The 27,716-nt window shown below is 43.4% G+C and overlaps 1 pseudogene across 1 annotated transcript; it reads right to left on the bottom strand.

The window, feature by feature from the left end:
* Positions 1-124: 124 nt before the first annotated feature.
* Positions 125-24,122, bottom strand: LOC149450466 (uncharacterized; annotated as a pseudogene). Its single transcript, XR_016315257.1, has 5 exons — positions 23,961-24,122; positions 13,665-14,006; positions 11,791-11,922; positions 6,079-6,113; positions 125-301 (listed from the first exon to the last, which is right to left on the bottom strand). The product of XR_016315257.1 is annotated as an uncharacterized LOC149450466 (transcript).
* Positions 24,123-27,716: the final 3,594 nt, after the last annotated feature.

Genomic DNA, 27,716 nt, shown 5'->3' with positions numbered 1-27,716 from the left:
AGGGTGGAGGAGGGGGGGGGAAATTTGGAATAAAGTAAATAAAGTAGAAATGTTGGATACTATGGTGTATAGATATATATATAAGTTTGTATATCATGATGTTGAAAAGTATTTAAAATGAAAATCAATAAATATTTAAATTATAAAAAAAAAAAAAAAAAGATAACACAGCATTCACTTCATCTTCACAAGTGTCCGGATCATCACAAATTATCTCAAAAGATTCTGTAGGTGGATCTATGTCCAGATTATTTTTCTTAGAGGTCCTACGAGTGGTCGTTGAAGAAGGTTCATATTTAATCTGAAAAACAAATATTTTGTTTAGTTTTAGCAATTATTAGTCCCTGAAATTACTGACCATCACAACATGTGTCCATTTGTGTTCAACTTTCTCATGAATGTAATATTCTAAAGGATAACTGTATTTCTACATAATATAGCCCATATGACATCACAGGACATTGGTTTGTGTAAACCCAGCCTGCAGGCATCAATTCTGTACCTGCAGACAAGGACTAAAGCCCCGTACACACGGGCCGAATATTGGCCTACTCAATAGAAACCGTCCGACATTCGGCCCGTGTGTACACCTATGTGTACTACAGGAGCCAAACTCCTGAGCTCTTCAGTTTTTTGTCGTTCAGCCACTTGTTTGAACGGAAAAAAAACTGATGGTGTGTACCCAGCTTTAGAAAAAAAGGAAGGCAATGCTTTCCTATACCTGTTTAATTCTGTTCCAGGAGGTGTCCATAATGATTCTGTGCTGCACTGCCCTCATGTAATCACTGGAGTTCACAAACTGCTAGAAGCAGGCAGCCAACGCATTTGTGAGGTCAGGCACTGATGTTGGACAAGAAGGCCTGGCTTGCAGTCTCTGCTCTAATTCATCCCAAAGGTGTTCTGTCGGGTTGAGGTGCAGGCCAGTCAAGTTCCTCCACCCCAAACTCGCTCATTTATGTCTTTATGGACCTTGCTTTGTGCACTGGTGCGCAGTCATGTTGGAACAGGAAGGGGCCATCCCCAAACTCTTCCCACAAAGTTGGGAGCATGAAATTGTCCAAAATGTTTTGGTGTGCTGACGCCTTAAAAGTTCCCTTCACTGGAACTAGGGGGCCAAGCCCATCCCCTGAAAAGCAAGCCCACACCATAATCCCACCTCCACCAAACTTTACACTTGGCACAATGCAGTCAGGCAAGTACCGTTCTACTGGCACCAGCCGAACCCAGACACGTCCATCAGACTGCCAGACAGAGAAGTGTGATTCGTCACTCCAGAGAACACATATCCACTGCTCCAGAGTCCAGTGGTGGCGTGCTTTACACCACTGCATCTGACGCTTTGCATTGCACTTGGTGATGTAAGGCTTGGATGCAGATGCTCGGCCATGGAAACCCATTCCGTGAAGCTCTCTACGCACTATTGTGCTAATCTGAAGGCCACATGAAGTTTGGAGGTCTTTGACTCTGCAGACAGTTGGTGACTTCTGCACACTGTGGGCTTCAGCATGCGTTGACCCCGCTCTGTCATGTGACGTGGCCTACCACTTGGTGGCTGAGTTGCTGTTGTTCCCAGTTGCTTCCACTTTGTTATAATACCACTAACAGTTGAGCGTGGAATATTTAGTAGCCAGGAAATGTCATGGATGGACTTATTGCACAGGTGACCATCTATCACAGGACCACGCTTGGAGTCACTGAGCTCCTGAGAGCGACCCATTCCTTCACCAATGTTTGTAGAAGCAGTCTGCATGCCTAGGGGCTTGATTGTATACACCTGTGGCCATGGAGGGGATTGGAACACCTGAATCCAATGAGTTGGATGGCTGGCCCAATACTTTCGGCAATATAGTGTATGTTTTGCTAAGCCATGTGATGCCAGGCAGCCAACTGCAGAGAGTGGAATGGGCATCTACAGTTCAGATCTGGAGACTTGTGAACTGTAGCATTGTAGCTAAATTTAGCTTAACTGAAGCCCACCATTCATAAATATAGAAAAAATAATAAACTAAGCTAACAAATAAACCAAATTGTTGAATGAGTTGAATAGAAATATGTGGCTTCCTAAGAAATAATAAAAAGAGCAAATAAAAAAAACACATCTAGAGCAGAGTAAGGCTCCATTCACACTTGTGCAACTTCAAAATTGTGCGATTCTCATTGGACTTGATGCATCTTTGACGCGAAGCAGACACAACTTTGATGCAACTTTGGAGGGTTTACATTGAAGTCTATGGCCCTCAAGTCACATGAAAATCAGACCAAAGCAGTGCAGGAACTACTTTCAAGTTGCTTCGACTTGAAGTTGCACAGATATGAATGGTACTCTTTGGGAAACATGGGTTGAGACTTGTGATGTGACTTTGGACCACAAAGTCGCATGACAAGTCGCACAAGTGTGAATGGGCTGTTAAGGAGGGGACAGTGGCTACCCACAAAGTAAAAATAAAAGACAGAACTACTAAGCATTTCATTTTTATCCACCAAATAAAACTAGATCATGTGTAGTCGATGTTATGTGTGCGTTCTTCCACTTAGAGTACCTGTGTGCATCTCATGAGTTCTGAGTGTTACATCTAATGATGATAGGCTTGCATAGTACTCCCATTCTGCTGTAGTGATGAAGAGGTTAGCAGGAGGAATACGGCACCCAACAGGGAACACGATATCTGACACACCCAGAAGTGTCAATGTAATGGTGCCCACCCACTAGAAATGGGTGTAGCCTTTTCCTCTTTTGCAGGAGACTTCCAGTTTCATTAAGTTAGTAACGAGGTAACTTTAGGACAGCAAAATGTACATTAATCTGTTCACTCTAAATAGTCCATGTTCTTATACGTAGGGTTTTTTCAGCAGAAACGTGGGGGGATGCATTTCCTGCACCTCCAGCACAGAATGTATATAATGGCAAGGGGTGCTGGGGGGCGCTGAAGGGCCTGTTGATGCTGACTGCTTGGAGATTTGTTTTCACTTGGGGATCTAATGTTGCTGAGAGGGTCTTATGGTGCTGGAGTTAATTGTCGCTGCTAGGGATCTACTGTTGAGGAAGGAGTCTATGTTGCTGGCTGCTGGGAGATCTATTTTTGCTGGATGGGGTTGATTGTTCCTGCGGTGGATCTGTTGTTGCTGGGGGATATTTTGTTGCAGGAGGTCTATTATTTCTGGGGGGATCTGTTGTTGTTGGGGGTCTATTATTGCTGAGGGGATCTGTTGTTTTGGGGGTCTACTGTTGCTGGAGGGTCTGTTGTTGCTGGCTGCGGGAGATCTATTTTTGCTGGCAGGGGTTGATTGTTCCTGCGGTGGATCTGTTGTTGCTGGGGGATATTTTGTTGCAGGAGGTCTATTATTGCTGGGGGGATCTGTTGTTGTTGGGGGTCTATTGTTGCTGAGGGGATCTGTTGTTGTTGGGGGTCTATTGTTGCTGGAGGGTCTGTTGTTGCTGGCTGCAGGAGATCTATTTTTGCTGGCAGGGGTTGATTGTTCCTGCGGTGGATCTGTTGTTGCTGGGGGATATTTTGTTGCAGGAGGTCTATTATTGCTGGGGGACCTGTTGTTGTTGGAGGTCTATTATTGCTGGGGGGATCTGTTGTTGTTGGGGGTCTATTGTTGCTGGAGGGTCTATTGTTGCTGGCTGCAGATCTATTTTTCTTCTTTTTTGGTTATCAGTAACATATTCTCTACAATCTACTTAAGCCTAGTACACACAATGAGAAAATCGGATGAAAAATACCGCTTTCCAAGCATTCTTCTGAGAATCTGATTGTTAGTACACAGCTTTCGAGAGCCGATCACGACAGCTCATGTGAAATTATCCGAAGGGACAAGCATGAAAATGTTTCTTGTACGATACCAGAACTAACGATTTTTGTTTAATCAGTAAAGTTTTTTCCGTAAAAAATTCAGCGACCAAGGCCGCGCATGCTCAGAAAGAAAAGAATACATTACAATACAATACAATTGTAATACAATACCCATCAGTGTGTCCCTTAATATAAAATGTGTACATCAGTGTGTCCCTTAACATGACATGTGCACATCAGTGTGTCCCTTAACAGGAAATGTGTACATCCGTGTGTCCCTTAACATGACATGTGCACATCAGTGTGTCCCTTAACATGACATGTGCCCATCAGAGTGTCCCTTAACATGACATGTGCACATCAGTGTGTCCCTTAACATGAAATGTGCTCATCAGTGCGTCCCTTAACATGAAATGTGCTCATCAGTGCGTCCCTTAACATGAAATGTGTACATCCGTGTGTCCCTTAACATGACATGTGCCCATCAGTGCGTCCCTTAACATGAAATGTGCCCATCAGTGCGTCCCTTAACATGAAATGTGCCCATCAGTGCGTCCCTTAACATGAAATGTGCTCATCAGTGCGTCCCTTAACATGAAATGTGCCCATCAGTGCGTCCCTTAACATGAAATGTGCCCATCAGTGCGTCCCTTAACATGAAATGTGCTCATCAGTGCGTCCCTTAACATGAAATGTGCTCATCAGTGCGTCCCTTAACATGAAATGTGCCCATCAGTGCGTCCCTTAACATGAAATGTGCCCATCAGTGCATCCCTTAACATGAAATGTGCCCATCAGTGCGTCCCTTAACATGAAATGTGCTCATCAGTGCGTCCCTTAACATGAAATGTGCCCATCAGTGCGTCCCTTAACATGAAATGTGCCCATCAGTGCGTCCCTTAACATGAAATGTGTACATCAGTGCGTCCCTTAACATGAAATGTGCATATTAGGGTGCCTTTTAACATTGTATATTAAGGGACACACTGATGTGCACATATGTTAAGGGGTACTCTTATGGGCACATACAAGTGAAAGGGGCACTCTGATGGGGAAATATGATGGAAAGGGGCATTTTGATGGGGACAACTGAGCAAAGGGTCACTCTGATGGAGACAACTGATGCAAAGGGGCACTCTGCTGGGCACACCTGATGTGATGGGGACACCTGATGTAGGGAGGCACTGTGATGGGGACACCCTTTGTAAGGGGTCACTGTGATGGGGGAACCTTACGTAATGGGACACTCTGTTGGGGACAACTGATGTAAGGGGGCAGTCTGCTGCAGAAACCTGACGTAAGTGGCGGTCTGATGGGGACACTTGATGTAAATGGCCGTTCTGATGAGGACACCTGATGTAAGTGGGCGCTCTGGTGGGGACACCTAATGTAAGTAGGCGCTCTGATGGGGACACCTGATGTAAGTGGGTGCTCTGATGGGGACACCTGATGTAAGGGGCACTGTGATGGGGACACCTGATGTAAGTGGGCACTCTGACAGGGACACCTGATGTAAGGGGGCACTCTGATGGGGACACCTGATGTAAGTGGGTGCTCTGATGGGGACACCTGATGTAAGGGGCACTCTGATGGGAACACCTGATGTGAGTGGGCACTCTAATAGGGACACCTGATGTAAAGGGCACTCTGATGGGGACACCTGATGTAAGTGGGCGCTCTGACAGGGACACCTGATGTAAGGGGGCACTCTAACAGGGACACCTAATGTAAGTGGGCGCTCTGATGGGGACACCTGATGTAAGGGGGAATCTGATGGGAACACCTGATATAAGTGGACACTCTGATAGGGACACCTGATGTAAGTGGGCGCTCTGATGGGGACACCTGGTGTAAGTGGGCACTCTGATAGGGACACCTGATGTAAGAGGGCACTCTGATGGGGACACCTGATGTAAGGGGGCACTCTGATGGGGACACCTGATGTAAGGGGGAATCTGATGGGAACACCTGATATAAGTGGACACTCTGATAGGGACACCTGATGTAAGAGGGCACTCTGATGGGGACACCTGATGTAAGTGGCCGCTCTGATGGGGACACCTGATGTAAGGGGGCACTCTGATGGGGACACCTGATGTAAGTGGCCGCTCTGATGGGGACACCTGATTTAAAGGGGGCACTCTGATGTCATAGCACAAGCTTGAGATATGGACCTAGGCCGGAAAAATTTTTTTAGTGACCGGACTTTCTTGAATTTTAATTCAATACCCCTGCTATAGTGTATGACCCAACCAGCAGGTGCTAAATAATTACCACTTACCTTTTTAAATGTCCTCTTGAATAGTCTGTGATTTTCTGCAAAATAATAGAATACGCAGGGATCAGCATCAATAAGAGAGCCTTCAAAGAAGTCAGTCAGCTTATTAAAGCATTGTTTGGGGCTTCCTGACCACTTTTATTAGTCTGCAAAGCAGAATAAACACTAAAGTACGCTCTTGCTGTGGTTATTTCAAATGGATCTAAGATTTAGAGACTCCTAGCTACCTTACCTTACTGCCTGGTGTAGTCTCACTCCCAGCATTGTTCCAAACTAAAATGTCAGGCTTAGGTACCTGTCTGCCTAGAACAGACCTGAACACCACCTCTCTGAATAGGGCCACCATTATCATAGGGCCCCGTACAGTCTACCTGACAGCTGTGCCCCCCACCCTTCTCTGTATGTCCATCAATTTTGTAACATTTTTTTTTCATCCAAGAATTCTTTTTTTAACCTTTATTAGACACAGGGCAGTGGAGCATTTTGTGTAGTATGCACCCCTTGAATCTCCTTTTAGTCCAATGTTCTCATAGTTTAGTGCAGGGGCGGACTGACAACTCATGGGGCCCCCGGGCAATAAGGGATCATAGGGCCCCTGTGTCCTTGCCCAAACTCAAAAAAACCTATGAAAAAGGTACCGGGGCATCTCATGGGGCCCCCTACTGACCCAGGGCCCTCGGGCAGTGCCTGAGTTTTCAAATGGTCAGTCCACCCCTGGTTTAGTGATTACTTTAGAAGCAAAAGAACTTTCTACATTTTTCTTGTCATCTGCCTGGACTCTTGGTGGACATACAGTATTCCTCTTAGAGATATGCTGTCAGGCTATAGATAATGCCCTTTAATAGCCCAGCAGTGGACCACCTAGGTGCAAGGTCACAACACTGGGATGCTCTGGGAATGATGATGAGAATGGGGCTACCAGCAGACTACCCAATGGAGCACCTATGCAGAATTTTGCCACCCCCTTCTTTTGCCTGCATCCCTTCCCCATGACCCATCAGCTATCACTGGAGTCTCTCCACCCTGCTCTCACTCAAATGGCTCTTTCTCACCTTCCTGTACTGCTCTCCTCTCTCTGTGTGGTCCAAATAGGAGAGGAGCTCCCACTGTGCATGCAACGGGGACCACACAGACTGCCCAGGTTGGGAGTGCAGTGCACATGTGCAGGGACTCTGAGCAGAGGATCGGTTGGTTGCAAGGATGCTTGGACTAACATCAACAGCAGGAGAGTCACCAAGGCCATGCTTGGCTCAAGCAAAGTGCCAACTGGCAAGGAGAGTTGGAGGAGTACATGGGAGTCTGCTTAAAAGTACAGCCTACATGTAGTCCTTTTAGGCTTGCTGCCCCTTGCTGACATGATGGGGCCTGGGCGTAGCATGGAAGTATTTAATTTACCCTCTTCCCCTATCAGTGGCCCTGTCCTGGCATATCTGCCTTCATAGGAGCCCTGACTGATTGAAAACTCTTCCGATTTGTGAGCAGAAACCAATCTATCTCTCATCAGTCACCTCTTTTGGGATACTTGTTGATTATTCAGGTACCCTTTCAGTGCCCAAACTGGCTCTCCCCAATACCCCTACCTGCATTTTGTCAGACTTATGTCACAAACATTTTATTAGATACTTTACAATATTATTTCATGACTCAAGGCACTCTGGTGCATAAAGAGCACCTGTAATGACAGCAGATCTCACTGTAATACCTTGGTGATTTTTTTGGGCTAGTGCTTGGTGCTGTCAGCATACCCACAGAATATTATCCTGGGAAACATTTTTTTCCAAGGTAAACTCTGCCCTATGCCAGAACTCTTTGATTACCTGCTATTCAGGTCTATTCGTAGCATAGACTATCCAGACTGTTCAAACACACAATACTAAAGTGGAATTGGCAAAATAAAAAAACAACATACAGTGAGGAACAGAAGTATTTGAACACCCTGCGATTTTGCAAGTTCTCCCACTTAGAAATCATGGAGGGGTCTGAAATTCACATTGTAGGTACATTCCCACTCTGAGAGACAGAATTTAAAAAAAAATTCAGGAAATCACATTGTATGATTTTTAAAGAACTTATTTGTCTTGCACTGCTGAACATAAGTATTTGAACACCTAAGAAACAGCAAGAATTCTGGCTCTCAAAGACCTGTTACTGTGCCTTTAAAAAGTCCACCTCTACTCCACTCATTAATCTAACTTAGTAGCACCTGTCTGAGCTCTTTAAAGACACCTGTCCACCCCACAGTCAGTCAGACACCAACTACTACCATGGGCAAGATCAAAGAGCTGTCAAAAGACACCAGAGACAAAATTGTGGACCTCCACAAGGCTGGAAAGGGCTACGGGGCAATTGCCAAGCAGCTTGGTGAAAATAGATCAACTGTTGGAGCAATTGTTAGAAAATGGAAGAGGCTAAAGACGACTGTCAGTCTCCCTCGGACTGGGGCTCCATGGAAGATCTCACCTCGAGGGGTATCACTGATGATAAGAAAGGTGAGGAATCAGCCCAGAACTACAAGGGAGGAGCTGGTCAATGACATGAAGAGAGCTGGGACCACAGTTTCAAAGGTCACTGTCGGTAGAACACTACGCCGTCATGGTTTCAAATCATGCATTGCACGGAAGGTTCCCCTGCTCAAGTCATCACATGTCCAGGCCCGTCTGAAGTTTGCCAATGACCATCTGGATGATCCAGAGGAGGCATGGGAGAAAGTCATGTGGTCAGATGAGACCAAAGTAGAACTTTTTGGTCTAAACTTCACTCGTCATGTTTGGAGGAAAAAGAAGGACTAGTTGCATCCCAAGAACACCATCCCTACTGTGAAGCATGGGGGTGGTAACATCATGCTTTGGGGGTGCTTTTTTGCGAAGGGGACAGGACGACTGCACTGTATTAAGGAGAGGATGAATGGGGCCATTTATTGTGAGATTTTGAGCAGCAACCTCCTTCCCTCAGTCAGAGCATTGAAGATGGGTCGTGGCTGGGTCTTCCAACATGACAACGACCCGAAGTACACAGCCAGGATAACCAAGGAGTGGCTCCGTAAGAAGCATATCAAGGTTCTGGAGTGGCCTAGCCAGTCTCCAGACCTAAATCCAATAGAACATCTTTGGAGGGAGCTGAAACTCCGTGTTGCTCAGCGACAGTCCCGAAACCTGACAGATCTAGAGGAGATCGGTGTGGAGGAGTCGGCCAAAATCCCTGTTGCAGTGCAAACCTGGTCAAGAACTACAGGAACGTCTGACCTCTGTAATTGCAAACAAAGGCTTCTGTACCAAATAGTAACACTGATTTTCTCAGGTGTTCAAATACTTATGTTCAGCAGTGCAAGACAAATAAATTCTTTAAAAATCATACAATGTGATTTCCTGAATTTTTTTTTTAAATCCTGTCTCTCAGAGTGGGAATGCACCTACAATGTGAATTTCAGACCCCTCCATGATTTCTAAGTGGGAGAACTTGCAAAATCGCAGGGTGTTCAAATACTTCTGTTCCTCACTGTATATGATGTATTCTGTCACTAGCATTAAAAAGAGTAGTTTTCATTTTCTTAGTCCCTCTGTAACATAGTTTTACTTGTTGATTCTTCCAGTGGATTCAGTATACTTCCACTTCCTTTAACGTGGTGACAACACCCATTGTTCTGCAGCAGAGTTGTCACCCTGGACAAGTTTGTCTTTGATGAAAATGTAGTTTCTAATGGTCTTTTGGTAGGTGACAAAGAAGTTAAAACTAAAACAAAAAAATGGGCCCCTGCAGGATAATGCCATAGTGTACTAGTATGCATCGCATACTAGCACATTATCACAGACTTACCTTAAAACAAAGCCCTCTAACCGCTGACAGGGCTTTTATCTTCACCCGGTCTTCCTTCCAGGTTCTTGGGCTGCAGGCATTTAAATGGCCAAGCCATAATGACGTCGTGGCCAAGAGACAGCTCTCTCAATGGATGGCATGCCATCCATTCAGAGTGAAGTGCGCATGCGCCAGTGATGTCACCAGTTGCTACTAAAGTAAATATCTCTTAAACGGTGTACATTTAGGAGATATGTACTGTACCTACAGGCAGTGAGCAACAACACCCCTGCCCCCCCACACCCACCCGAGAGACTTTCACTAACACCCCCCACCCCCTTCCTCCCGCAACAGAGAGAAAGACACTCACCCTCACAGCTACGGATATCCCTGGGAACGAGAGCCAGGCTCTGCATACACCAAAAGGCATCCTGCATCCTCTTTCAGATCCCACCTGGTCCCTATGATGAATATGTCTCTTCTTCCTTGGGGGGTGCTGCCCCCATGAAAAATGCCGCCCTAGGCAAATGCCTTGTTTGCCTTGCGGTAAATACACCCCTGCCTACGGGTAAGCCTTATTATAGTCTTTCCTATATGTATAAATAAAAAAGTGGACTTTACTACCATTTTAAAGCCTAACTTCAAAATACAATAAATAATAAGTGCAACGCTACAATATAATAAATGACAAAACTGTAAATCACAAAAATGCAAATGTGTGAAAAAGTTTATAAATCTTCATTGAAATGCTTCCAGCCTTTTTTCCGTAAGTAAACACCCAGTGCTCCAAACCATGAACGGCCATATACTCCGCCTCCGGATGTCTGCTCACCTCCAGCCATGTGACCTCACATAATAATATGTTTGGTCTAATTGTGCTTTTGGTTCCAGTATGGACACTGACGATCAACTTGATGGACCCCAAGTATCAATCACAACATCTACAGAATTTACCTTCATCCATTATTTCACTTCATAAATAAAAAACTCCCCGCCCAACTATGAATGATGTCAGGACGCTCCACGAAGCCAGTGGTAGTAGCGGTGTTTTGGTTATGCATTTAATATAACTCTGGGGTGATTTAATAGATAGTGTCGGTGTTATCTATAGGAGCGCACAAGATTATTTTTGATTTAAAGCCTAACTTCAGCTAATTTTTTTAAGTAAAAAAAATGGTATAAACTATATACAGGCGTACCTCGGTTTATGAATTTAATACGTTCTGCGGGACTTTTCATATTGCGAAAAATTTGAAAACCGAAAAGCGGTTTCCCAAAGGTATGCATTGAAAACCAATTAATCCGTTCCAGAGGTCAGAAAAAAATACAAAAAAGACTTTTATTTGTTCAAAAAACTTTTTATAAAGTGCACTTTAAAGACATCAATACTGTACAGGGACATGATTAAAAATTAATTCGTAAATGCATTGAAAACCAATTAATCCAGGTCAGAAAAAAGTAAAAAAAGGCTTATCTGTTCAAAACTCTTTATTAAGGCATAGTACTGTACAGGGACATGATAAAAAAAAAATTTGTAAATGCATTGAAAGCCAATTAATCCATTCCAGAGGTCTTATCTGTTCAAAACTCTTTATAAAGTGCACTTTAAAGGCATAAATACTGTACAGGGACTTGATTGAAAAAACAAAATTGTAAATGCATTGAAAACCAATTAATCTGTTCATATTGCAAAAAAAAATTGTAAACCGAGGCATTATTTTCAATGGATTTTCATTTGTAAACTGAAAATCACGTTAACCGAGGCATTTGTAAACCGAGGTACGCCTGTATAAATAAAACCAGACCATTTTCAGCACCCATGGAAAACATTTATCTTTCGTGCACCCCCATTTACTCCTATTATGCAAGTTTTATTGAATTTTCTTTGTATTATTTGCCCAGAGATTAGGTTCTGCATCTTACCTTTGACTTCCTGCAGGTAGCGGTATAATAAAGCATAAATTACTATGACAATGATAATCCGCACTGCTATGAAAAAGTATGTAGTCCATGTTTTACCGGTATCTAGAATAAAGCGCTTTGGCCTGGGACCATCTAGAGAGAGGAAAGAAAAATTTAGCAAGAATATTATGTAACATAATCATTTCTCTTGATTCATGTTATAATTCATGGATTTATAGGCAATGATATAGGCAAGAGTCCTTGATATGCAATAGTCCTCTAGTTAAATAGATTGCTCCCACTGTGACTACCTATGTCCACAATTATTTTACTACATAATAACATTTCACTCTTGTGACAGGAGTGACTTTTGGGGGTGGGGGGACCCCTGTTGTTCCTCTTATGTGTAACCCACCCTGTGCCTGTTAGGGGTCTGTCCTGATATTGTGTATTGGTGTTGGGGTTGTTCATTGTTCACTGCCATGTGCTATTGTGTCTTGCTTGCCAGCAAACTATTATGGGATGTATGTGTCCCTGTATTGTCTGTATTGCTGCCACCTGGTGTATCCCTTTGTTCTATTGTGTGTCTTGGTTTGGTGGGGGGTGTTTCCGGTAGCCCTTCCCCCTGAGGGGTCGGCCTGCTGATGTGTTTCCTGGTCCTGGTTGTATTTCCCCACCCTGTGTATATATCTTGTGTTTGTGTTAAAATAAAGCAGTTGACTTCCTGTCTTAAGAGAAGTCTGGTGTGTCTCGTCCTGTATGATCAGCGGTGAGGTCCGTGGATGATGTTCGGACAGGGAAGCGGAAATACCCTAGCGCAGTCAGTGTCTGGCTCCGTTACAACTCTAAGGTAATTTTAAATGATTATCGGCAGTGTCCCGACCAGGGCTGCTGTTAGAAACCACGGGGCCCCATATAGCCAAGCTGACACCCCCCCCCCACAAAAAAAAAACACTGTTTACTATAGTTCAGTTATGAATGAATACAGTGAATGATTGATACTGATTTCTCATTGTGTTCATTCAGGAAAAGAAGGGGCTGGTAAATGTGACATATTTAAAGAACAGAGGTATACCGCTCAGGCAAACAATCCAGATCGATCCACAACAGTTGGAGGCTCTGGCCGCCACCGCACACGATGCAATAGGAAGAAGGGTCAGCCGCACACCGGAGGATAGATGAATATAGTGTGTATTTATTGATCCATAGGACACACAAAACACCAGGACATGAATACAGGACTTGTTAACATGTTTCACACGATCTCCCTTCTTCCTATTGAAAATGTGACATATTTACTGGAACCTTCCCCCACTCTGCATCCTGAATGATCCTATTGTCCCATTGCCTGTAGCTGCCAGTGGGAAGGAAGAAAAGGAGGGTAGCCAGCAGCACTGTGGGGGTTAGAGCACACAGGGGAGTCTGGGCAGCCGGGGTAAAAATATGGTGCACAAGGAGGGTGATATGGGGCAATTACTGAAACTGATCCCCTGTTTGGCTCTCCCTGCAGCAGCTGAAAGCTGATGCGAGGGAGAAGAGAAAAAGCCAGCTTTCAGCTGCTGCAGAAAGAGCCATACAGGGGATCGGTTCCAGTAATCACCCCTCCGCTGTTCCGATCACCCTCCCTGCCTACTTCCGATTCACCCAGCTGCCTGGGCCCAACTGCTGGCCTGAGCCCCCTACAGGAGGACTGGTGGTACCCCCTTAGCCTTGGTCCTGGCTCAAACCAAAGTCCAGAGCTATTGACTCCACTGTCATGCACTTTGCACTCCCTGCCACTATCTTTATTAATCCCTTTCAATGAACGGCCACATTTTTTGCTGATGTATATGAAAAAACAAATTGGAAAATACTGTAAATTCCAGAACCTTTGTTGAAACATTTTGTTAACTTACCGAATACCCTGACCTTGATCACTCTCACAGTCTGTTGCTTCTGATCAATCACCAAACATTTGTACAATCCCGAGTCATCTATCTGTGCAGAGTGAAATTTCAGAATGTGAACAGTGTAGTTTTTCCTTTTCCCGCTGTTCCTGGTCTGGGGAGATCCTTGGCCCCGGTGTCACAGGGTCACAGATGTCTTCATCAGCGACTTTACACCAGGAGATATTGGGGGGTGTCTGGGTGCAAAGCCGTATTGGACATCTCAGCATAAATGGCTGTGCAGCTGTAGTATCATATACAGTAATACTGGTGTTGAGCTGTTTACAGCAGACATACAAAAAGTTCCATTGCCTGGAATTAAAAGCAGTGCATAGAGATTTAGAGAAGCTGAGCAAACAGGCATTGTAAGACTGATGGATTATGCAAACAGATCCAACTATAAATGCACATCTAGGGCCACCATACAATGTCAGGCTGCCTTGATAAAGCAAGACCTTAGATGAGGCATGTCCAAAGTCCGGCCCGCGGGCCATTTACGGCCCGGGGGTCGGTTTAATACGGCCCTCCAACAGCTCTCCCTGCTCTGTGTAATGTGGCCCTCCCACGGCCCTCCCTTCTATGGCAGACAGTCTTCTGCTTGAGAGCAGAGGGCAGTGCGCATGCCTGACTGCGGCACGTCCTCCCTGCTCTGTGTAAATGCGGCTGTCGCACGGCCCTCCCTTCTGTGGCAGACAGTCTTCTGCTTGAGAGCAGTGCGCATGCGTGACTGCGCCGCGCTGGGAGCGACAGAGGGCGGTGACATCAGGGCCGGGCTTCCAGCGTGAAGTGTGTTTCTCTTCCCCTCCCGGCTGCCGAGCTGAGACTTCAGCTCCAGCTACCTTTTTCACCCTTCACATTAGTGCAGGTAAGTTTTTTTTAAATTTATTTTCAATACATTGTGAAAACTCAGCTGTCAGTTGATCTTAATGTTATGAAATGAAAAGTATGTCGTTTGCAATTAACTTGGCATAAAATAATTTATTTGCATTTAATTGTAATGGTTCAAAAAATGTTCGGAAAAATGTTCGGCCCTCCACCATGTTCACTTCATCCAATCTGGCCCTCTTTGAAAAAAGTTTGGACACCCCTGCCTTAGATTGTACGCCCCTTGAGGGTTAGGGACTGATGTGAATGTACAATATATATGTAAAGTGCTGCGTAAATTGACGAGACTATATAAGTATCTGAAATAAATAATAAATAAAATAAATAAGACCCTACTCACTGATATTCACTTTTACTGCACTTCCCCAATACTCTGTTACTCTATCTCAGGTAAAACAGGACATTGAAAATCTCTCCAAAGTCAAAGAAATCCTCTCTTGGATATTTGTTACTGGAACAAGTGTTCCCCCATTGAAAGATGTTCCCTCTATTTTTGTTCCAGTAAAAACTCATCATTTTGGAATGTTTATCACTTTCCGTCCCGGCGTCAATGGTCATCAAGATGAACAGAGGACACGTGACAGAGCTCAGGTTCAGGCATGAGCACTGCATTCTAGGAGGGAAGGGGGGGAAGCTCACGCTCACATGCCCCTTAACCATTTCCATACCGGGCAATTTTACACCTTCCTGCCCAGGCCAGTTTTCAGGTTTCAGCTCTCTCACACTTTGTCTCTCACACTTTGAATGACAATTGCGCGGTCATACAACATTGTACCCAAACTAAAATTTTATCATTTTCTTCACACAACTAGAGCTTTCTTTTGGTGGTATTTAATCACTGCCGGGTTTTTATTTTTTGCTAAATTAACGAAAAAAGACCAAAAATTTTGAAAAAAGACACGTTTTTCTTTGTTTCTGTTATAAAAGTTTACAAATAAATAATTGTTCTTCATAAATTTAGGCCGAGATGTATTCTGCTACATGTCTTTGGTGAAAATAACCCAAATTAGGATGTATTTTTTAGTTTGTAGGAAAGTTATAGAGTTCACAAACTATGGTATAGATCTGAAAATTGATCAATCCTGAAGTACTGACAGCCAATCTAATTTCTTGAGGTCCAAGAATGTCAGAATAGTACAGATATCCCCAAATGACCCCTTTTTGTAGACAGTCCGACGTACTTCATAAGAGGCATGGCGAGTTTTTTGAACTTGTATTTTTTTTGTCATAATTTTTCGGAAAATTAAAAAATTAAAAAAATTGTTTTCACATTTTTGTTTTTACATACTGTCACCAGTGCAGTACAGCATCATCATATAACTGGCATGGCGGTGATCAGGGACACTGACTGGTGACAGTATGAAAAAAAAATATATATATATATATATATATTTTAATTATTTTTAATTTTTTATTACATTTTTTTTTTTTAGATTTTTTTTTCATATTTTACTATGACCAAAGTAGTACAATGTTACCATAGTAACATTGTACTACTTTAAGGAAGTGATCAGTATTTTTTTTTTTTTTACACAATTTGCTTATAGCAAAGAATTACTTTGCTATAAGCAAGCTTTTACCTGAATGACATCGATTCATTCAGGGGTTTTTTTTTTTTTGTGCTTAGCTGTGATTTGGCCACCGCTAATCACATGACATGTGCATGTGACCTGCTGTGACCATTCACAGCTAGGCACTAGTATACAATGGATGGCATGAATGAAGCCATCCATTGTATACAACTGTCATGTGACCTGCTGTGATTGGTCACAGCAGGTCACATGGTACCGGCAACAGGGTCCGGTACTCAGATCTGTTATCGGCCATGTCCGAGGTACACGGCTGGTGATATATTGCGCCGCTGCGCGGCTCTGCAACCGTGCGAACTGCGCATGTGCGGGAGGATGCCAAATGGCGTATACCCCGGAAATCTAATGCATTTTTGCGGCCGCCAAACGGCTATAGGCCAGGCGGCTAATGGTTAATTGGCTATTTCCCAAAGGTTCAAATAGACCAGGGGTGTCAAACTGGCAGCCCTCCAGCTGTTGCCAAACTACAATTCCCATGAGGCATTGCAAGATTGACAGTTACAAGCATGACGATGGGACTTGTAGTTTCACAACAGCTGGAGGGCCGCCAGTTTGACACCCCTGCTCTATTTGAACCTTTTTGGAAATAGCCAATGAAGGGGCATGTGAGCGTGAGCCTCCCCCCTTCCCTCCTAGAATGCAGTGCTCATGCCTGAACCTGTGCTCTGTCATTGTCCTCTGTTCATCTTGATCACCATTGACGTCGAGACTGAAAGTGATAAACATTCCAAAATTATGAGTTTTTACTGGAACAGAAAGAGCGGGAAAATCTTTCAATGGGGGAACACTTGTTCCAGTAACAAATGTCCAAGAGAGGATTTCTTTGACTTTGGAGAGATTTCCAATGTCCTGTTTTAACTGCCAACAGGAAATGAAGGGAAGCTTTCTCAATGGGATGCATGACAGAGGTTTTAACAGTTCTACGCTCCTGTACCCCTACGTAACTTTCTAAAATGAGTTCCATAACCCAAATTTGTTGCCCATTATGTGGTGAAGTAACTGCAAACCTAATACACATATTATGGACTTGTCCACGTATTTTGACCTTTTATTCTGACTTCCACGCGCTACCGGTATCTGAACTTATCTGTACCAAGAACTGCAGAAGTATGCCTCCTCTGAATTTTTGACAACTTGTTCCTGTACATACAGCCGATCCTTTTTTTGTTCATTTTTCTTCTATGCCTGGAAACCCATTTTATTGTACTGGAGGAAGTCAATAGGTTTGTCCATGGGACACAGCCGGTGACATATCACTACACCAGCCCGTTGCCAGTGTCATGTGACCGCTGTGACCAATCAAAAAAAAAATCATGAGTAGTTCAATGTTACTATGATAACATTGTATTGCTTTGTTCACAGTATGTTGAAAAAAAAATGGTAAAAAAGAAAAAATAATGTAAAAAAAAAGAGAAATTTGATAAAAAAAATAAATTACTATTATTTATTTATTTAAATTTATTATTTATTTATTTTTACATACTGTTACTAGTCAGTGTCCCTGATCACCACCACACTAGTTGTATAATGGACTGGTGACAATATGTAAAAAAAAAATACATTTTTTTTTTAATTTCTACATTTTCCAAAAAAATACAACCTCCAAAAACCTCACCATACCTCTTACTAAATTTATACTGTCTATTTTCCAAAAATTGGTAATTTGGGTGATATATTTACTAGCCTGGTGTTTTCGGGCCTCAAGAAATGAGATGGGCCGGCAGTATGTACTCTATAACTTTCCTACAGAATAAATAATATACACTGATTTGGGGTATTTTCACTAAAGAAATGTAGCAGAATACATTTTGACCTAAATTTATGAAGAAAGGTTATTTATTTGCAAAATTTTATAACAGAAACTAAGACAAACACATTTTTTTTTCAAAAGTTTTGGGGGTTTTTTTGTTTAGCAAAAATTAAAAACAAATTAAATACCACCAAAAGAAAGCTCCATTTGTGTGAAAAAAATGCTATTATTATTATTATACAGGATTTATATAGCGCCAACAGTTTGCTCAGCGCTTTACAATATAAAAGGAGACGATACAGCAACAATACAGTTCAATACAAGAGGGATAGGATAAAAATTCATATGGGTACAGTGTTGCATGACCACACAATTGTCATTCAAAGTGCGACAACACTGAAAGCTGAAATTGGCCTGGGCAGGAAGGGGGTAAAAGTGCCCGGTATTGAAGTGGTTAATATAATAGAATTGGCAGTTGACCCATGTGGGCTCTGTGTAGACATTTGGACTGTTATCGCATACCTGCACTTCACATAGTAATATGTTTTGTATATAACGTTTTCAATTAAAATTTTAAATAAACACCATTAAAAATTGTTCCATGGTTTGTCCGAAACAAAAAAAAAATTGGGCTTTAGGATATGCAATAGGCACATAGAACTTGCATGTTCCTTTTTGATTTGTACCGTTTCATTGATACATTATCCTGCCGGTAAGTGCAGAGTACATCAGACTATGATAGACCTCAATTCTGCTTTGTGCTTGTGGTCACGTCACTACTTGTCAATGTAGGTTGCTTACAATAATGTGAAATGCTCATATGTATTTCTTAACAGGAACACCTTTCATATGTGGCCTAGTTGGGGCATTACTCCTTGTCATGTAGGTGTTTTTCACTACTTGCAATGCTACTCACATCACCCACAGTGCAAATCTTCCCATCTCTTACAATAATCTGACCAGGGAAAGTTGTTTACAGCTAATGAAAATAGAACATGCACTCAATTTAAAGAGTACCTGTCACCAAAATGCACACTGGAATACCCTCTTTTGGTGCAAAAGGTTAACTGTCTTCCCCCCAGCCCGGACACCACCCCCCACTGACTTCTCCGTCACATCCAACAACGCCACCATCAAACCTGCCCTGCAGGCCAGAGTACTTGGTGTCATTCTGGACTCCAACCTATCCTTCCAGCCCCAAGTCCAATCTTTAACAAACTCGTGCAGACTCCACCTCCGCAACATCGCCAAAATACACACGTTCCTAACCCCAGAAACCACTAAACAGCTCATCCACTCCCTCATCATATCACGACTCGACTACTGCAACTCCCTCCTCACTGGCCTGCCTCGCCGCTGGCTATCCCCGCTTCAGTCCATCCTGAATACGGCTGCCAGACTCCTTCACCTTTCCAACCGCTCCATCTCCGCCACCCCCCTCTGCCAATCCCTCCACTGGCTTCCGATTGCACAACGGATCAAATTCAAAATCCTAACACTAACGTACAAACCCGTCCACCATACTGCCCCGAACTACATCACTGACCTAATATCCAAGTACCACCCAGCACGCACACTCCGCTCCTCACAAGACCTCCTTCTCTCTAGTTCCCTGGTCTCCTCCTCCCATGCCCGCCTCCAGGACTTCTCCAGGGTGTCACCCATCCTCTGGAACTCCCTGCCCCAACCCATCAGATTATCACCTACTCTACTCTCCTTTAGGCGCACCCTGAAAACCCATCTCTTCAGGGAAGCTTACCCCACCCCCTGCTAACCTGCCGACCTCCTCCACTCTTCCTACCACTCCATCCCCCACAGCTATCTCCTCCTGTACCACCATCCCCTCCCTCCTAGATTGTAAGCTCGAAAGAGCAGGGCCCTCGATCCCCTCATGTTTTGCATTGTATTGTTGTTCTGTCACATGTTCTGTCCCCCTTTGTAATGTACAGCGCTGAGCGAACCATTGGCGCTTTATAAATACTGCATAATAATAATAATAATAATAACTGTGTCCCTAACTATGTGTAATGTGTGCAATATGTGCTTTGCAGGGAGACAAAAACCAGCACATCCCCGCTGTCCGTAGAGAGATCTGTGTTGTACACAGATCTCTCTCCTGACACTTGCTCCGACGATCGACAGATCCTGCATGTGAATCATTGACCGGGACCCACTGATGGCGTGTAAAGGAGCTAGCAACATTGTGAGTAGGCGGGTGTGCACACCCTCTACCCGTAAGAGCAGAATCACATATAAACACGTGATTCTGCGCAACTGGCCTGCATTGTAGCAGTAAAGCCACAGTGCGTAGCTGGCAAGTGTTTACTTTTGGAATAATAGTATGACTCTTGGGCAGGGGTGGACTGACCATTTGGGAACTCGGGCACTGCCCGAGGGCCGGGGTCAGTAGGGGGCCCCATGAGATGCCCCTGGTACCTTTCATAGGCTTTTTTTGGTGTGGGCGAGGACACAGGGGCCCCATGATCCCCTATTGCCCGGGGGCCCCATGAGTTGTCAGTCCGCCCCTGCTCTTGGGTGAAAGTCAGGTGAAAACATTGATGAATATATACCCTAAAGTGGAAGTATAGTCAAATTCTAACTAAGCCTAAACCTACTCCCACCCCCATTTTAAGCCTATTCTAACTACCCTGCAAAGGAAAGAAGTCTATACTTACCAATGCTGAGGGCGATCTGTCCCGGTAACATGAACTCCCAGGCAGTGGGCTTCAGTGTGAAGGAGAGATCACCGACAACAGCTACAGAGCCTGTGTGATGGCATCACTCCTAGACTTACTATGGGCATTCGTTGTTGGCTGTCCCTCCTCCACATTGAAGCCAGTGCTAGATCCTGATCGTATGACCAGACCAGAGCAGCCTCAGAATATGTAAGTATACAGATCTTTCCTTTCACAGAGTAGATAGAATAGACTTAGAATGAAGGTGGGAGCAGGTTTAGTCTTAGTTTTTGACTGGTGTTCTGTATATTGTATATCATCATTGTATTGAGTAGGGAGCCATCTATTGAGTGTTCACTGCAACTACACCTGTTTTTAGTATTCTCCTTGATCAAGAAAGGGAAGTGCTCATTAAAATAAAGATTTCCCATATCCCACTGCAGTTTCAGTTTAGCTTCCAGATGAATACCAGTGAAGGCCTCCTTCCTCCATTTGATACACATATGCCTGTAAGTTCTTTCATTACGTTTGTTAAAGTTACATACATAGCTAGATCACATTTAAATGTATTCACTGTGATTTGTAGGCAGCTGTTTGCAAAAAATGTATTAATTGTATGCATTTGTGAAAGACATGTGTACAAACATATTTTAATTTCAGTTTATGTGATAAATGAGAAATGAGAATGCTCACCGACCAAACACATGCGGCTATCACAAGCCTAATACACCTTATAAATAGACCCAGAAGAGGTGAGATGAATCCAGTATCTCCATACACTTCAAGTATCAATTCTCTCTCAGTGGCGATGAACATAACAAGCCCAATAAAATGATATATTCATAGTATGTTTATTAAAAGCAGGTTATACAAAAAGGTAACAAAACATTGCATCCACATTTATTGGTGCCTATAAAAGACACCAACATAAACAGTTTAGACTCAAAAGCAGAGCCGCTCACAGAGCCGGCGTGCGTTCCACCAAATTAAGTTGTAGTAAAGTATCCCGGAGATTATGTCAGTGGCACAGCCTCAATGCGTTTTGCACCTCCGTGCGTCCTCAGGAAGCTCTGTGAGCGGCTGTGCTTTTGAGTCCAAGCTGTTTATGTCGGTGTCTTTTATAGGCACCAAAATATGTGAGTGCAATATTTTATTACCTTTTTATATATCCTGCTTTTTATTAACTAAGCTGTGAATATATTATTTTATTGGGCTTATTATGTTCATTGCCACTGAGAGGGAATCAGTACCAGGGGCGGACTGACCATTTGGAAACTCGGGCACTGCCCAAGGGCCCGGGGTCAGTAGGGGGCCCCATGAGATGCCCCTGGTACCTTTTTCATAGGCTTTTTTGAGTTTGGGCAAGGACACGGCCCCATGATCCCCTATTGCCCGGGGGCCCCATGAGTTGTCAGTTCGCCTCTGATCAGTACATGAAGTACTTGAAGTAAAGGAGTAGTGTCTATCTTTATTAGTTTTATATATATATATATATATATATATATATATATCAAGATGGTATTTGGTCCCTACTCTCCTATCCAGAATGTATCCCACAGCAACAGCAGAGTGTTTCAGGGGTTGTTCCTTGCATGGCACTGTGCTCCACGTTGGGTCAGAGTGCCCCAGTATCCTCAGCTATTGGGACAGGGTCTTCTCCATACTCCGCAAGTTAACAGGAGTCACAATACCACAGCATGCTCATATTGATTGCTTAATGTCTCCCTGCCAGGACAATCACGCCCTATGTGGCGTTTGGTCTATTTTATCTTGCTGGCGGCCAAGAACACCATTGCGGGGGTCGTGGATGACACCCTCGGTTTCCATCAGTTGTCTGAAACATAAAATATCGTGGATCATGATCCACGAAAAGGGAGAAAACTGCTACTGTGATAATTGATAAACAAGCAATGTATGAACCAACTTGGGAACCATGGGCAACTTACATTACCCTTCTCCCAAATCTAACTATATGACCACCTGGGATCCCTAGGTCTCTTTCTTCTCCACAGTTTTCTTTGCTGTCTTTCTTTTTCTCTGGCCTCCTCTTAGAGACTTTCTCCTTTCTATTCTCTTGACCTCTTGGGAAAATCTTTTTCTACATGTACCTCATTATCAGCCTTTTATATAAACAAGATGCTATCTTATGAGAGAACCATGACAACTTGTGTTGGGGGATTCTTTCTTAAAACTTGATTCTAGGCTTTTCCCCTCATAGCCTTGTGTCACCTACCGGCTGTCAATTGAGATGTTTATAGTTTTTTCATATCATGTACCTGGAGATTGGGGGTTATTCCGTTTTTTTTTTATTTTTTATTCCTTGCTATTTCTTTTGTACCCGGTATTGTAATAAACATATTGTATGGCTGACTACATGTTATCCTTTTTCAATCTCTGATATTATAAAAAGAAACAAAAACTAATGGGAGTTTACTGGTGCATTAAGAGGACAACCTCATGTTGTACATTAAACATATTTATTGAAATGCATCTGCCAAACACATTATGTAAAAACAGTACTTGGCTAGTAAGCCCAAGAAATCACAGCATCATGTTCTATGGCATCGATGTGCTCCAGAGGTTGACCCATTTTGCTTGTTAGTTTCTTCAGGACCCTATGTGGGTGCTGTTGCCCCGCATTACCATTTATTTTGGCAAGATCAACTGTTCTATGTTTTTTTTGCAATTGCAGAGTAAATCTAACAAAACACTTTCAAAGGTATTTTTGGCAAACCAAAAAGGAATATGTAGCAGAAGTTCATCATTAGGATTTCCATACCCTTTAAAGTCCTAATTATTTTTTTAAATATTCACCTGACCACCATCTTAAGATGTTCCATTCTCTAATCTAGTCCCTGTTAGTGGCATCCAATCAAAACTCTGTTTCTACTTTCAAATTATTAATATCCAGGACTTCTCCAGAGCCTCTCCCATCCTCTGGAACTCCCTACCACAGCATGTCCAGTCAGCCCCCACCCTGTCTGCCTTTAGGCGATCTTTGAAAACTCACTTATTCAGGGAAGCCTACCCCACCTCCACCTAAGAACTGTACTTGAATCACCTCCACCAGATCATCCCCCGCAGCTATCACCTTTTGTATCACCTCCCCCTTCCTTTAGATTGTAAGCTCCACGAGCCGGGCCCTCCTATTCCTTCTGTACTGAAATGTATTGTAATTGTATTGTCTCCCTTATATTGTAAAGCGCTGAGCAAACTGTTGGCGCTATATAAATCCTGTATAATAATAATAATAATAAAAAATAATAATCTTTCACTTGCCTGGTGAATTTTTTCTCTAGCCCACCAACATAGTTTACTGGTCTTTTAAAAGTGACAGTGAACACAAGGCTTACAAATGTATACGTACCGATCGCATGGCTTATAGCGAAGGTCAAAGGTGCAAAAAAAAAAATGAAGAAAGATTCTTTCAGGTTCATGGCTGATGCGCAACAAGTGTCCTTTATGTTTAAATTGCTTATCCGAGGTGTTGTTTATGGGGTGTCGTGACAGACTTTGAGGCTTTTACAAAGATAATTAACCTATAGAAATAAGTTCTCTTTTCACTTCTGTAAGTTAAAAATATGTATAACTTAAAATGTACTTCTGCTTCTACTGACAACAGGAGACCGTCATCTGTCTGCAGCTTATAAGGGTTATTTAAGTACCTTACCAACCGTTAGTAATCTACGCCAAGAAAACAAACACTTATGTTCCTGGTAGGGTATTCTGATGGGTGCAACCAAGTTTGAACCCAAAGGTTCTGATGAGACTGTGATTTGAATGCTGGAATTATATAGGAAGGCTCAGGGGTCAATCAGTATAGGAAAAAAAAAAATCAGTGTAAGGAGTCAACATTGACCACCAAAGTACGAGTATTCATGTCTACATTACCACCAGTGTAAGGAGTCGCATCTACATTGATCACCAATGTAAGGGGGCACATCTACGATAACCACCAATGTAGGGGTTGTGTCTGTATTGACCACCAATGTAAGGGGTCACTTCTACACTGGCCAAAAATGTAAGGGGTCACTTCTACAATGACCACCAATCTAAGGGGTCACCTCTACAATGACCACCATTTTCCCCCAATGTAAGGAGTTATTTCTACATTGACCATCATTGTAAGGGGGCACTTCTACAAAGGCCACCAATGTAAGGGGTTCACGTCTTCATTGACCACTAATGTAAGGGGTCACTTTTACAATGACCACTAATCTACAGGTTTATTTCTACATTGACCACCAATTGAAGAGGGCACTTCTGTGACCACCAATGTAAGGGATTCACGTCTACATTACTACCAATGTAAGGCGTCGCATCTACATTGATCACCAATGTAAGGGGGCACGTCTATGATGACCACCAATGTAAGGGGCATGTCTATATTGACCACCAATGTACGGGGTCACTTCTACACTGGCCAACAATGTAAGGGGTCACTTCTACAATGACCACCAAACTAAGGGGTCGCCTCTACAATGACCACCAGTGACCACCATTGTAAAGAGATATTTCTACATTGACCACCATTGTAAGGGGTTCATATCTACATTGACCACCAATGTAAGGGATCACCTCTAAAATGACCACTAATGTACGGGGTTCACTTCTACAGTGACCACCAATGTAAGGGGTCACTTCTGCAATGACCACCAAACTAAGGGGTCACCTCTACAATGACCACGAGTGACTACCATTGGAAGGAGTTATTTCTACATTGACCCCCAAAGTAAGGGGTCACATATAAAACTACCAACAATGTAAGGGCTCACTTCTACATTGAGCACCAATGTAAAGGGTCACTCTATAGCAGGGGTAGGCAACCTTTGAGAGGTGGAGATCTACTTGAACAGTATGGAAGAGATCAGAGATTTTTTTTTCTTTTCCCTCAGGGTTCTGAGGAAGAGGGATTCCCTCGAAATGCGTCAGCCTTGCCCTGATGCTAAACGGCTCCCTTTAGGCGTCACAGGTCCATTGGGTCTCAGCAAATTTACATCATGTGGTGATATTTGTTTTGTGACCTATGTTTGTGAGTATAATTTTATCCCGTTTTTAATAAATTGATCCTTGGATAATGCACTAGGTTGGTGCGCTTTCTGTTTGTTTGTTTGTTCACAGTTGCCTTTTGAAGTACCCCAGTCATCTATGAGAGCAGCAAGGCCTATTACAGTGGGGCAAAAAAGTATGTAGTCAGCCACCAATTGTGCAAGTTCTCCCACTTAAAAAGATGAGAGAGGCCTGTAATTGGCATCATAGGTAGACCTCAACTATGAGAGACAAAATGAGAAAAAAAATCCAGACAATCACATTGGCTGATTTGGAAAGAATTTATTTGCAAATTATGGTGGAAAATAAGTATTTGGTCAATATTTGAAGCAGAGCCCTCTGGAAACATGGTAAAGGTGCTGGCAATTCAGGGGTTAATGTGAGCCACCCACTTGGCTCCCTTCCTCAGCAGCTGTGGGGTTCACTCTGTGTGTAGCCACTCGGTTCCTCTCTCCTCATACAGACTGCCCATAAAATCCCGTGTCCCCCTTGTGTATACCCAGCGGACTGCCTCTGTAAATAGTGAGGACCGATATGTCTGTGTGCCCGCTCGGCTGTCACAATGGCCGTGGTTCTCAATGCCACCCATGAAATTCTGTAGCCTCTGCTTTTGCACAGCATAAATACTTTCACATCATTCTTCTGCTGGAGCTCGGCTTATATCTCATCGCTTCTCTGTGTCTTCTTGGGAGCCGGCGCATGCGCACAGGGTGCAGAATTTCACAGGAGGCAGAGGAGCGGTTCAGACTGGGGGTCGGCAAGGCAAGGACGTGGTCAATCACCTGCCAGCGATTGAGGGGTAGTTCGCAATCGATGGGTTGCCAACCCCCGATTCATAGTGACCACCAATGTATGGAATCACTTCTACAATGACCACCAATGTAAAGGGTCACCTCTACAAATGACCACTAATGTAAGGGTCACTTCTACAAAAGACCACCCACCTAAGGGGTCACTTCTGCAAATGGCCACCTATATAAGGGGTCACTTCTTCAAATGACCACCAATGTAAGTAGTCACCTCTAAAATGACCACCAATGTAAGGGGTCACGTTTAAAAATGACCACCAATATAAGAGTTCACTTCTACAATGACCACCAATATAAGTGGGTCACTTCTACAATGACCACCAATGTAAGGGGTCACCTCTGCAATGACCACCCATGTAAGGGGTCACTTCTACAAATGACCACCAATGTAAGGGTCACTGCTACAATGACCACCAATGTAAGGGGTCACCTCTACAAATGACCACCAATGTAAGGATCACTTCTACACATGACCACCAATGTAAGGGGTCACTTCTACAAATGGCCACCAATATAAGTGGGTCACTTCTACAATGACCACCAATGTAAGAGGTCACCTCTGCAATGACCACCCATGTAAGGAGTCACTTCTACAAATGACCACCAATGTAAGGGTCACTGCTACAATACCACCAATGTAAGGGGTCAGATCTACAAATGACCACCAATGTAAGGATCACTTCTACAAATGACCACCAATGTAAGGGGTCACTTCTACAAATCACCACCAATGTAAGGGCTCACTTCTACAAATCACCACCAATGTAAGCAGTCACTTCTACAACGACCACCAATGTGAGGGATCACTTCTACAAATGACCACCAATACAAAGGTTCAATTCTACAATGACCACCAATATAAGGGGGTCACTTCTATAATGACCACCAATGTAAGAGGTCACCTCTGCAATGACAACACATGTAAGAGGTAACTTCTACAATGACCACCAATGTAAGGGGTCACCTCTACAAATAACCACCAATGTAGGGCCACTTCTACAATGACCACAACGTAAGGGGTCACTTTTGCAATGACCACCAACGTAAGGGGTCACTTCTGCAAAAGATAATTATTTATTCATTTAAAACTCTCTACATCCTACTGATCACACTAATGTAACTAGTACCATGAGCTGTAGGTCTAATGATTTTAATAGGGATCACCGAGATCTGTAAATTATCTCAAAGATTTCTCCGTGGTAGAAAAAGAATGAGAAAAGCTGCTCTTGGCAGGGGATGCCATATTTACCAATCATGCCAGGATA

Source organism: Staurois parvus, unplaced genomic scaffold (genome assembly GCF_062004578.1).
Source record: "Staurois parvus isolate SC_StPar_1 unplaced genomic scaffold, SC_StPar_1.0 ptg000574l, whole genome shotgun sequence".
NCBI classification, from domain to species: domain Eukaryota; kingdom Metazoa; phylum Chordata; class Amphibia; order Anura; family Ranidae; genus Staurois; species Staurois parvus.
Note: the sequence above shows the minus strand (reverse complement) of the source record. Positions and strands in the feature narration are given on the sequence as shown.